The sequence below is a fragment of the Microcebus murinus genome, chromosome 20 (genome assembly GCF_040939455.1).
Source record: "Microcebus murinus isolate Inina chromosome 20, M.murinus_Inina_mat1.0, whole genome shotgun sequence".
NCBI lineage: Eukaryota > Metazoa > Chordata > Mammalia > Primates > Cheirogaleidae > Microcebus > Microcebus murinus.
Window position 1 is genome coordinate 40,515,438 of NC_134123.1, and position 12,216 is coordinate 40,527,653.

Sequence of the window (12,216 nt, forward strand, 5' to 3'; positions counted from 1 at the left end):
CCGACATGGAGCAGGGCTCAGAGACACCTCAGACGCTGCTAGCAAAGTCCAAAGGGCATCGGTTGCTCCTCCAAAGCGCACCCCCGACCCCCAGCAGGCCGCGTTGTCCAGCCAGCCCCTGGGCCTCCCCGGGGTGCCCGGCACAAAAGTGCAGACACCCACCTGACTGGCAATATCAGCTTGAGGACGTTTCTGCCACTCTAAGGACCCGCAGGCCAGCTGGGCCTCCGGGCAGGCAGGACAGAGAGCCCCGGAATCCGACGCGGCGGAGAGCTGGGTGTACGTCCCCACCAGGAGGCGGTCCCCACCTCCACGGCTCTCCCCTCGCGGGGAGCGGCAGCCGCAGGGCCTCAGAGAAGACACCAGGCTGGGCCCCCGCGGCACAGTGGGGGCACGTGCCCCGCGCGAGACTGCTGCGGCCGCCCTGCTGCCGGGTTCCTGGAGGGCTTCCTGGAAGCAGCGTCCACACCAAGCCCTTGGAAGGCCCAGGCGACGGAGGAGCCCGAGGTGGGGAGGAGCGAGTCAGGCAGGGGCCAAGGTGATGGGCCGGGCGGGGAGGAGCGTGTCACGCAGGGGCAGAGGACGGTGACAGGCCGGGCGGGAAGGAGCCGGTCAGGCAGGGGACCAGGACAGTGACGGGCCTGGCGGGGGAGGAGCGCCTCAGGCTGGGGCAGAGGAGACTGGGCTGGGTAGGGGTCAGGGTTACAGTTAGGGCGCCATTCACAATCGCAAAGATGTGGAAGCGCCCCGAGTGCCCATCGATCCACGGGTGCATTAATGAAATGTGGCGCGTGGACACCACGGAGTGCCGTTCAGCTATGAGGAACAGCGGTGAGAGGGCACCTCTCGTGTTCTCCCGGCCAGAGCTGGAACCCGTTCCAGTAAGCCAAGTGTCCCAAGAACGGACACAAGAGCGCCACGTGCGCGCGCTCGCCGGCAGATTGGTAGGAACCGATGGACACCTAAGTGGACACAGAGGAATCGCCTTCATCGGGTGGGTGTCGGGCGGGCGTGGGGAGGGGATGGGCGTGCACATCCATTAGGAATGGGGTGGGTGCGCACCAACCGGGGCATGGGCGCACTTGAAGCTCTGACCCGAGGGGGGAGGCGGGGACAGGGCGATGCAGCTGACCTTAACATTGGTACCCCCACCATACGCTGGGAGAAAATGAGAAATAAATGAATCAGAAAACGGGGGGGAGGGGGGCACGGGCAATACATGTCACCTCAATACGTGGACTCCCATGATCTGCTCGGAGAGAGAGAGAAAAGGAAATGTAATCATAGAGATAAGAGACACCTTTTCAGAAAATGAATCCGAAAAGAAAAGTAAAATGAGGCCTGTGGAGCAGGTCTGCGTGTGACTCCGGATCCCCCAACATCCAGTGCCACCACCAAAGATTCCTACGTGTAGCCCGTAGAACCCCAAAAGCAACGGGACGAGTTCTGGTCACATACTCGCTCAAAATGACGTCCTGGAATTCTCCTGGAACTCCCTCCCCTCTCAGCCTCTCAAGGTTTCCTCCAGCGTGTCGGTTCCCACAGACCAGACCTTTGGTCTGACACCTGACAGTCCAGATGCCACGCATGCTGCCGCGTGGCGGCGGTGTCACGGCTCGGGACAAGAGGAGGCCCCACGGTGCGGGCTGGGGCGCCAGGCACCGCGACGGGCGCTGAGGGTGGGGGTGATCCCCCGGACCGCCGCCGCGCTCCCAGAAAGGGGACAGAACAAGAGGCAAAAAACAAAAAAAACAAAAGCCTACGGCACCCGGTATTCCCGGGCGGTCTCCCATCCAAGTACTAACCAGGCCCGACCCTGCTTAGCTTCGGAGATCAGACGAGACCGGGCGCGTTCAGGCCGGCTTGGCCGGAGACGGTGGAGGGCGCCCCTGCCCCGCTCAAGAAGCCGAGCCTCTCTGCGCTTCCCCTCGCCGGCCGGGTCCGGCGGGCTCCGCGGGACTGGGGAGAGGGGCGGGGCGGCGTGGGGGGCTGTCCACACACACACACACACACACGCGTGCGCGCGCGCGCGAGATGGGCCTCCACGGGTGGACCCGCCAAGGTGGAGACCTTCCAGCCCCCCTCCTCTCCTCGCCTCGCCTCCTTCACCTACCCGCCCCCCACCCCCAGCGCGCCGCCGCTGCTGACTGCGCACGCGCGCGCGGGGCGCTCGACCTTTGCCCCCAGCCAGGGGCCGCCCTCCCCCACAAACCCTTTCAGCTGTGCCCCCCGCCCTGTGCGTGGGCTGCCGCCTATTCCCCAGGGCCAGGGCTGGGGCACAGCGCATGGGGGAGGGGAGCGAGTGTAGGGGCGTCTCTCGGGATGTGTCCCATGGGTGGGGTGGGGTGGGGTGGGGTGGGGTGGGGTGGGGTGGTTTGGGGGGCTCTGAAGAAATCAATCCCCTCTGTCTCCTCCCTCTGGAAAACCCCCAAGCCCTTGGAGAACTGCGGGCACCGCTACCGTGGGGGCCGGACCCTGCTCTGTGTCCTTCTCTGGCCCGGTCCAAGGGGCCTGGGCCTGGCCCGGGGTGGATTGGACCCCAACCACCCCGGGGTGTGGACTTGCTAAAAATCGGCGATGAGCTATTGGATTCGAGCTTCATCTGGGTCATTTCACTAATGAATGCTCCGAAAAGAGTTTCCTAATACATCTGTGAGGGTGGCAACTGAAAGAGAAATTTAAAGCTGACAGAATAGGCGAGGAAAGGCACAGGAGATTTCCAAACCCAGTAAGGAAGCCTTTCCCGAAATGGAAGAAAGAAAGGAGCAAATGAAAACACCGGTAGCCCGCCGGGGTCAGAGTCTGCTCCTTAGAGAAAGTACCCTGACCAGGTTCACCCGTGGGTGGGTGGCGAGCTAGCGGCATTCAGAAGAGCGAGGCCCGCAGTCTGTGCAGAAGACACCTGCACTCGGGCGTGTGTGGCGGCACGATTCACAAGCAGCTCAGATGTTAAACCAAGGAGAAGCCAGGGAGTTCCCAACGCCCCAGGTGTCCTCAGCCCACGACTGGCTGCTGTGAAAATGCGAAGCCCGGGTCCCGGTCTCAGAGCAGGACAACCAGGAGGTGTGATGTACACCCCGGGGTTCCCAGGAGGATCAGGCTGAAGCTTGGACTTGGCCTCAAAGTGTCCCCTCGCCTGGCCACCCCCTTCCCCTTCCTGCTCCTCTACTCCTGGTGCCCCTCCACCCAGGGGCCAGACCTTAAACAGTCACCCGCAAGAGAATCCTGGTCCCAAAGAAGCCTTCTGGGGGACCCGTGCTGAGAGAGGTTGTGGGCATGGCCCGCTGGGGCTCTGCCCGACCCAGGTCTGGGAGATGCAACCTCCCAGCTCTGGGTCCCTGCAGGAAGTGTCGGCAAGAACAGGGCCAGTCCTCCAAAGGCCCAGGTGCAGGGAGCCCAGGCCAAGCAGCCTGTGGAAGAAGCCACATGCCGTGCCACCCCGGGAACACGACTGTAGGTCACGGCCCCTGCCACCTCCTCCTCCTCCTCCTCCTCCTCCTGCTCCTCCTCCTCTCCCCGACATGGAGCAGGGCTCAGAGACACCTCAGACGCTGCTAGCAAAGTCCAAAGGGCATCGGTTGCTCCTCCAAAGCGCACCCCCGACCCCCAGCAGGCCGCGTTGTCCAGCCAGCCCCTGGGCCTCCCCGGGGTGCCCGGCACAAAAGTGCAGACACCCACCTGACTGGCAATATCAGCTTGAGGACGTTTCTGCCACTCTAAGGACCCGCAGGCCAGCTGGGCCTCCGGGCAGGCAGGACAGAGAGCCCCGGAATCCGACGCGGCGGAGAGCTGGGTGTACGTCCCCACCAGGAGGCGGTCCCCACCTCCACGGCTCTCCCCTCGCGGGGAGCGGCAGCCGCAGGGCCTCAGAGAAGACACCAGGCTGGGCCCCCGCGGCACAGTGGGGGCACGTGCCCCGCGCGAGACTGCTGCGGCCGCCCTGCTGCCGGGTTCCTGGAGGGCTTCCTGGAAGCAGCGTCCACACCAAGCCCTTGGAAGGCCCAGGCGACGGAGGAGCCCGAGGTGGGGAGGAGCGAGTCAGGCAGGGGCCAAGGTGATGGGCCGGGCGGGGAGGAGCGTGTCACGCAGGGGCAGAGGACGGTGACAGGCCGGGCGGGAAGGAGCCGGTCAGGCAGGGGACCAGGACAGTGACGGGCCTGGCGGGGGAGGAGCGCCTCAGGCTGGGGCAGAGGAGACTGGGCTGGGTAGGGGTCAGGGTTACAGTTAGGGCGCCATTCACAATCGCAAAGATGTGGAAGCGCCCCGAGTGCCCATCGATCCACGGGTGCATTAATGAAATGTGGCGCGTGGACACCACGGAGTGCCGTTCAGCTATGAGGAACAGCGGTGAGAGGGCACCTCTCGTGTTCTCCCGGCCAGAGCTGGAACCCGTTCCAGTAAGCCAAGTGTCCCAAGAACGGACACAAGAGCGCCACGTGCGCGCGCTCGCCGGCAGATTGGTAGGAACCGATGGACACCTAAGTGGACACAGAGGAATCGCCTTCATCGGGTGGGTGTCGGGCGGGCGTGGGGAGGGGATGGGCGTGCACATCCATTAGGAATGGGGTGGGTGCGCACCAACCGGGGCATGGGCGCACTTGAAGCTCTGACCCGAGGGGGGAGGCGGGGACAGGGCGATGCAGCTGACCTTAACATTGGTACCCCCACCATACGCTGGGAGAAAATGAGAAATAAATGAATCAGAAAACGGGGGGGAGGGGGGCACGGGCAATACATGTCACCTCAATACGTGGACTCCCATGATCTGCTCGGAGAGAGAGAGAAAAGGAAATGTAATCATAGAGATAAGAGACACCTTTTCAGAAAATGAATCCGAAAAGAAAAGTAAAATGAGGCCTGTGGAGCAGGTCTGCGTGTGACTCCGGATCCCCCAACATCCAGTGCCACCACCAAAGATTCCTATGTGTAGCCCGTAGAACCCCAAAAGCAACGGGACGAGTTCTGGTCACATACTCGCTCAAAATGACGTCCTGGAATTCTCCTGGAACTCCCTCCCCTCTCAGCCTCTCAAGGTTTCCTCCAGCGTGTCGGTTCCCACAGACCAGACCTTTGGTCTGACACCTGACAGTCCAGATGCCACGCATGCTGCCGCGTGGCGGCGGTGTCACGGCTCGGGACAAGAGGAGGCCCCACGGTGCGGGCTGGGGCGCCAGGCACCGCGACGGGCGCTGAGGGTGGGGGTGATCCCCCGGACCGCCGCCGCGCTCCCAGAAAGGGGACAGAACAAGAGGCAAAAAACAAAAAAAACAAAAGCCTACGGCACCCGGTATTCCCGGGCGGGCTCCCATCCAAGTACTAACCAGGCCCGACCCTGCTTAGCTTCGGAGATCAGACGAGACCGGGCGCGTTCAGGCCGGCTTGGCCGGAGACGGTGGAGGGCGCCCCTGCCCCGCTCAAGAAGCCGAGCCTCTCTGCGCTTCCCCTCGCCGGCCGGGTCCGGCGGGCTCCGCGGGACTGGGGAGAGGGGCGGGGCGGCGTGGGGGCTGTCCACACACACACACACACACACACACACACGCGTGCGCGCGCGCGCGAGATGGGCCTCCACGGGTGGACCCGCCAAGGTGGAGACCTTCCAGCCCCCCTCCTCTCCTCGCCTCGCCTCCTTCACCTACCCGCCCCCCACCCCCAGCGCGCCGCCGCTGCTGACTGCGCACGCGCGCGCGGGGCGCTCGACCTTTGCCCCCAGCCAGGGGCCGCCCTCCCCCACAAACCCTTTCAGCTGTGCCCCCCGCCCTGTGCGTGGGCTGCCGCCTATTCCCCAGGGCCAGGGCTGGGGCACAGCGCATGGGGGAGGGGAGCGAGTGTAGGGGCGTCTCTCGGGATGTGTCCCATGGGTGGGGTGGGGTGGGGTGGGGTGGGGTGGGGTGGTTTGGGGGGCTCTGAAGAAATCAATCCCCTCTGTCTCCTCCCTCTGGAAAACCCCCAAGCCCTTGGAGAACTGCGGGCACCGCTACCGTGGGGGCCGGACCCTGCTCTGTGTCCTTCTCTGGCCCGGTCCAAGGGGCCTGGGCCTGGCCCGGGGTGGATTGGACCCCAACCACCCCGGGGTGTGGACTTGCTAAAAATCGGCGATGAGCTATTGGATTCGAGCTTCATCTGGGTCATTTCACTAATGAATGCTCCGAAAAGAGTTTCCTAATACATCTGTGAGGGTGGCAACTGAAAGAGAAATTTAAAGCTGACAGAATAGGCGAGGAAAGGCACAGGAGATTTCCAAACCCAGTAAGGAAGCCTTTCCCGAAATGGAAGAAAGAAAGGAGCAAATGAAAACACCGGTAGCCCGCCGGGGTCAGAGTCTGCTCCTTAGAGAAAGTACCCTGACCAGGTTCACCCGTGGGTGGGTGGCGAGCTAGCGGCATTCAGAAGAGCGAGGCCCGCAGTCTGTGCAGAAGACACCTGCACTCGGGCGTGTGTGGCGGCACGATTCACAAGCAGCTCAGATGTTAAACCAAGGAGAAGCCAGGGAGTTCCCAACGCCCCAGGTGTCCTCAGCCCACGACTGGCTGCTGTGAAAATGCGAAGCCCGGGTCCCGGTCTCAGAGCAGGACAACCAGGAGGTGTGATGTACACCCCGGGGTTCCCAGGAGGATCAGGCTGAAGCTTGGACTTGGCCTCAAAGTGTCCCCTCGCCTGGCCACCCCCTTCCCCTTCCTGCTCCTCTACTCCTGGTGCCCCTCCACCCAGGGGCCAGACCTTAAACAGTCACCCGCAAGAGAATCCTGGTCCCAAAGAAGCCTTCTGGGGGACCCGTGCTGAGAGAGGTTGTGGGCATGGCCCGCTGGGGCTCTGCCCGACCCAGGTCTGGGAGATGCAACCTCCCAGCTCTGGGTCCCTGCAGGAAGTGTCGGCAAGAACAGGGCCAGTCCTCCAAAGGCCCAGGTGCAGGGAGCCCAGGCCAAGCAGCCTGTGGAAGAAGCCACATGCCGTGCCACCCCGGGAACACGACTGTAGGTCACGGCCCCTGCCACCTCCTCCTCCTCCTCCTCCTCCTCCTGCTCCTCCTCCTCTCCCCGACATGGAGCAGGGCTCAGAGACACCTCAGACGCTGCTAGCAAAGTCCAAAGGGCATCGGTTGCTCCTCCAAAGCGCACCCCCGACCCCCAGCAGGCCGCGTTGTCCAGCCAGCCCCTGGGCCTCCCCGGGGTGCCCGGCACAAAAGTGCAGACACCCACCTGACTGGCAATATCAGCTTGAGGACGTTTCTGCCACTCTAAGGACCCGCAGGCCAGCTGGGCCTCCGGGCAGGCAGGACAGAGAGCCCCGGAATCCGACGCGGCGGAGAGCTGGGTGTACGTCCCCACCAGGAGGCGGTCCCCACCTCCACGGCTCTCCCCTCGCGGGGAGCGGCAGCCGCAGGGCCTCAGAGAAGACACCAGGCTGGGCCCCCGCGGCACAGTGGGGGCACGTGCCCCGCGCGAGACTGCTGCGGCCGCCCTGCTGCCGGGTTCCTGGAGGGCTTCCTGGAAGCAGCGTCCACACCAAGCCCTTGGAAGGCCCAGGCGACGGAGGAGCCCGAGGTGGGGAGGAGCGAGTCAGGCAGGGGCCAAGGTGATGGGCCGGGCGGGGAGGAGCGTGTCACGCAGGGGCAGAGGACGGTGACAGGCCGGGCGGGAAGGAGCCGGTCAGGCAGGGGACCAGGACAGTGACGGGCCTGGCGGGGGAGGAGCGCCTCAGGCTGGGGCAGAGGAGACTGGGCTGGGTAGGGGTCAGGGTTACAGTTAGGGCGCCATTCACAATCGCAAAGATGTGGAAGCGCCCCGAGTGCCCATCGATCCACGGGTGCATTAATGAAATGTGGCGCGTGGACACCACGGAGTGCCGTTCAGCTATGAGGAACAGCGGTGAGAGGGCACCTCTCGTGTTCTCCCGGCCAGAGCTGGAACCCGTTCCAGTAAGCCAAGTGTCCCAAGAACGGACACAAGAGCGCCACGTGCGCGCGCTCGCCGGCAGATTGGTAGGAACCGATGGACACCTAAGTGGACACAGAGGAATCGCCTTCATCGGGTGGGTGTCGGGCGGGCGTGGGGAGGGGATGGGCGTGCACATCCATTAGGAATGGGGTGGGTGCGCACCAACCGGGGCATGGGCGCACTTGAAGCTCTGACCCGAGGGGGGAGGCGGGGACAGGGCGATGCAGCTGACCTTAACATTGGTACCCCCACCATACGCTGGGAGAAAATGAGAAATAAATGAATCAGAAAACGGGGGGGAGGGGGGCACGGGCAATACATGTCACCTCAATACGTGGACTCCCATGATCTGCTCGGAGAGAGAGAGAAAAGGAAATGTAATCATAGAGATAAGAGACACCTTTTCAGAAAATGAATCCGAAAAGAAAAGTAAAATGAGGCCTGTGGAGCAGGTCTGCGTGTGACTCCGGATCCCCCAACATCCAGTGCCACCACCAAAGATTCCTACGTGTAGCCCGTAGAACCCCAAAAGCAACGGGACGAGTTCTGGTCACATACTCGCTCAAAATGACGTCCTGGAATTCTCCTGGAACTCCCTCCCCTCTCAGCCTCTCAAGGTTTCCTCCAGCGTGTCGGTTCCCACAGACCAGACCTTTGGTCTGACACCTGACAGTCCAGATGCCACGCATGCTGCCGCGTGGCGGCGGTGTCACGGCTCGGGACAAGAGGAGGCCCCACGGTGCGGGCTGGGGCGCCAGGCACCGCGACGGGCGCTGAGGGTGGGGGTGATCCCCCGGACCGCCGCCGCGCTCCCAGAAAGGGGACAGAACAAGAGGCAAAAAACAAAAAAAACAAAAGCCTACGGCACCCGGTATTCCCGGGCGGGCTCCCATCCAAGTACTAACCAGGCCCCACCCTGCTTAGCTTCGGAGATCAGACGAGACCGGGCGCGTTCAGGCCGGCTTGGCCGGAGACGGTGGAGGGCGCCCCTGCCCCGCTCAAGAAGCCGAGCCTCTCTGCGCTTCCCCTCGCCGGCCGGGTCCGGCGGGCTCCGCGGGACTGGGGAGAGGGGCGGGGCGGCGTGGGGGGCTGTCCACACACACACACACACACACGCGTGCGCGCGCGCGCGAGATGGGCCTCCACGGGTGGACCCGCCAAGGTGGAGACCTTCCAGCCCCCCTCCTCTCCTCGCCTCGCCTCCTTCACCTACCCGCCCCCCACCCCCAGCGCGCCGCCGCTGCTGACTGCGCACGCGCGCGCGCGCGGGGCGCTCGACCTTTGCCCCCAGCCAGGGGCCGCCCTCCCCCACAAACCCTTTCAGCTGTGCCCCCCGCCCTGTGCGTGGGCTGCCGCCTATTCCCCAGGGCCAGGGCTGGGGCACAGCGCATGGGGGAGGGGAGCGAGTGTAGGGGCGTCTCTCGGGATGTGTCCCATGGGTGGGGTGGGGTGGGGTGGGGTGGGGTGGGGTGGGGTGGTTTGGGGGGCTCTGAAGAAATCAATCCCCTCTGTCTCCTCCCTCTGGAAAACCCCCAAGCCCTTGGAGAACTGCGGGCACCGCTACCGTGGGGGCCGGACCCTGCTCTGTGTCCTTCTCTGGCCCGGTCCAAGGGGCCTGGGCCTGGCCCGGGGTGGATTGGACCCCAACCACCCCGGGGTGTGGACTTGCTAAAAATCGGCGATGAGCTATTGGATTCGAGCTTCATCTGGGTCATTTCACTAATGAATGCTCCGAAAAGAGTTTCCTAATACATCTGTGAGGGTGGCAACTGAAAGAGAAATTTAAAGCTGACAGAATAGGCGAGGAAAGGCACAGGAGATTTCCAAACCCAGTAAGGAAGCCTTTCCCGAAATGGAAGAAAGAAAGGAGCAAATGAAAACACCGGTAGCCCGCCGGGGTCAGAGTCTGCTCCTTAGAGAAAGTACCCTGACCAGGTTCACCCGTGGGTGGGTGGCGAGCTAGCGGCATTCAGAAGAGCGAGGCCCGCAGTCTGTGCAGAAGACACCTGCACTCGGGCGTGTGTGGCGGCACGATTCACAAGCAGCTCAGATGTTAAACCAAGGAGAAGCCAGGGAGTTCCCAACGCCCCAGGTGTCCTCAGCCCACGACTGGCTGCTGTGAAAATGCGAAGCCCGGGTCCCGGTCTCAGAGCAGGACAACCAGGAGGTGTGATGTACACCCCGGGGTTCCCAGGAGGATCAGGCTGAAGCTTGGACTTGGCCTCAAAGTGTCCCCTCGCCTGGCCACCCCCTTCCCCTTCCTGCTCCTCTACTCCTGGTGCCCCTCCACCCAGGGGCCAGACCTTAAACAGTCACCCGCAAGAGAATCCTGGTCCCAAAGAAGCCTTCTGGGGGACCCGTGCTGAGAGAGGTTGTGGGCATGGCCCGCTGGGGCTCTGCCCGACCCAGGGCTGGGAGATGCAACCTCCCAGCTCTGGGTCCCTGCAGGAAGTGTCGGCAAGAACAGGGCCAGTCCTCCAAAGGCCCAGGTGCAGGGAGCCCAGGCCAAGCAGCCTGTGGAAGAAGCCACATGCCGTGCCACCCCGGGAACACGACTGTAGGTCACGGCCCCTGCCACCTCCTCCTCCTCCTCCTCCTCCTCCTGCTCCTCCTCCTCTCCCCGACATGGAGCAGGGCTCAGAGACACCTCAGACGCTGCTAGCAAAGTCCAAAGGGCATCGGTTGCTCCTCCAAAGCGCACCCCCGACCCCCAGCAGGCCGCGTTGTCCAGCCAGCCCCTGGGCCTCCCCGGGGTGCCCGGCACAAAAGTGCAGACACCCACCTGACTGGCAATATCAGCTTGAGGACGTTTCTGCCACTCTAAGGACCCGCAGGCCAGCTGGGCCTCCGGGCAGGCAGGACAGAGAGCCCCGGAATCCGACGCGGCGGAGAGCTGGGTGTACGTCCCCACCAGGAGGCGGTCCCCACCTCCACGGCTCTCCCCTCGCGGGGAGCGGCAGCCGCAGGGCCTCAGAGAAGACACCAGGCTGGGCCCCCGCGGCACAGTGGGGGCACGTGCCCCGCGCGAGACTGCTGCGGCCGCCCTGCTGCCGGGTTCCTGGAGGGCTTCCTGGAAGCAGCGTCCACACCAAGCCCTTGGAAGGCCCAGGCGACGGAGGAGCCCGAGGTGGGGAGGAGCGAGTCAGGCAGGGGCCAAGGTGATGGGCCGGGCGGGGAGGAGCGTGTCACGCAGGGGCAGAGGACGGTGACAGGCCGGGCGGGAAGGAGCCGGTCAGGCAGGGGACCAGGACAGTGACGGGCCTGGCGGGGGAGGAGCGCCTCAGGCTGGGGCAGAGGAGACTGGGCTGGGTAGGGGTCAGGGTTACAGTTAGGGCGCCATTCACAATCGCAAAGATGTGGAAGCGCCCCGAGTGCCCATCGATCCACGGGTGCATTAATGAAATGTGGCGCGTGGACACCACGGAGTGCCGTTCAGCTATGAGGAACAGCGGTGAGAGGGCACCTCTCGTGTTCTCCCGGCCAGAGCTGGAACCCGTTCCAGTAAGCCAAGTGTCCCAAGAACGGACACAAGAGCGCCACGTGCGCGCGCTCGCCGGCAGATTGGTAGGAACCGATGGACACCTAAGTGGACACAGAGGAATCGCCTTCATCGGGTGGGTGTCGGGCGGGCGTGGGGAGGGGATGGGCGTGCACATCCATTAGGAATGGGGTGGGTGCGCACCAACCGGGGCATGGGCGCACTTGAAGCTCTGACCCGAGGGGGGAGGCGGGGACAGGGCGATGCAGCTGACCTTAACATTGGTACCCCCACCATACGCTGGGAGAAAATGAGAAATAAATGAATCAGAAAACGGGGGGGAGGGGGGCACGGGCAATACATGTCACCTCAATACGTGGACTCCCATGATCTGCTCGGAGAGAGAGAGAAAAGGAAATGTAATCATAGAGATAAGAGACACCTTTTCAGAAAATGAATCCGAAAAGAAAAGTAAAATGAGGCCTGTGGAGCAGGTCTGCGTGTGACTCCGGATCCCCCAACATCCAGTGCCACCACCAAAGATTCCTACGTGTAGCCCGTAGAACCCCAAAAGCAACGGGACGAGTTCTGGTCACATACTCGCTCAAAATGACGTCCTGGAATTCTCCTGGAACTCCCTCCCCTCTCAGCCTCTCAAGGTTTCCTCCAGCGTGTCGGTTCCCACAGACCAGACCTTTGGTCTGACACCTGACAGTCCAGATGCCACGCATGCTGCCGCGTGGCGGCGGTGTCACGGCTCGGGACAAGAGGAGGCCCCACGGTGCGGGCTGGGGCGCCAGGCAC

At 63.7% G+C, this 12,216-nt stretch overlaps 3 pseudogenes; all 3 read right to left on the reverse strand.

Moving 5' to 3' along the window:
- Window positions 1-1,756: 1,756 nt before the first annotated feature.
- Window positions 1,757-1,875, reverse strand: LOC142862738 (uncharacterized; annotated as a pseudogene).
- A 3,397-nt stretch (window positions 1,876-5,272) lies between these two features.
- LOC142862859 (uncharacterized) lies at window positions 5,273-5,391 on the reverse strand (annotated as a pseudogene).
- Window positions 5,392-8,790: 3,399 nt separating this feature from the next.
- Window positions 8,791-8,909, reverse strand: LOC142862889 (uncharacterized; annotated as a pseudogene).
- Between the last annotated feature and the right edge of the window lie 3,307 nt (window positions 8,910-12,216).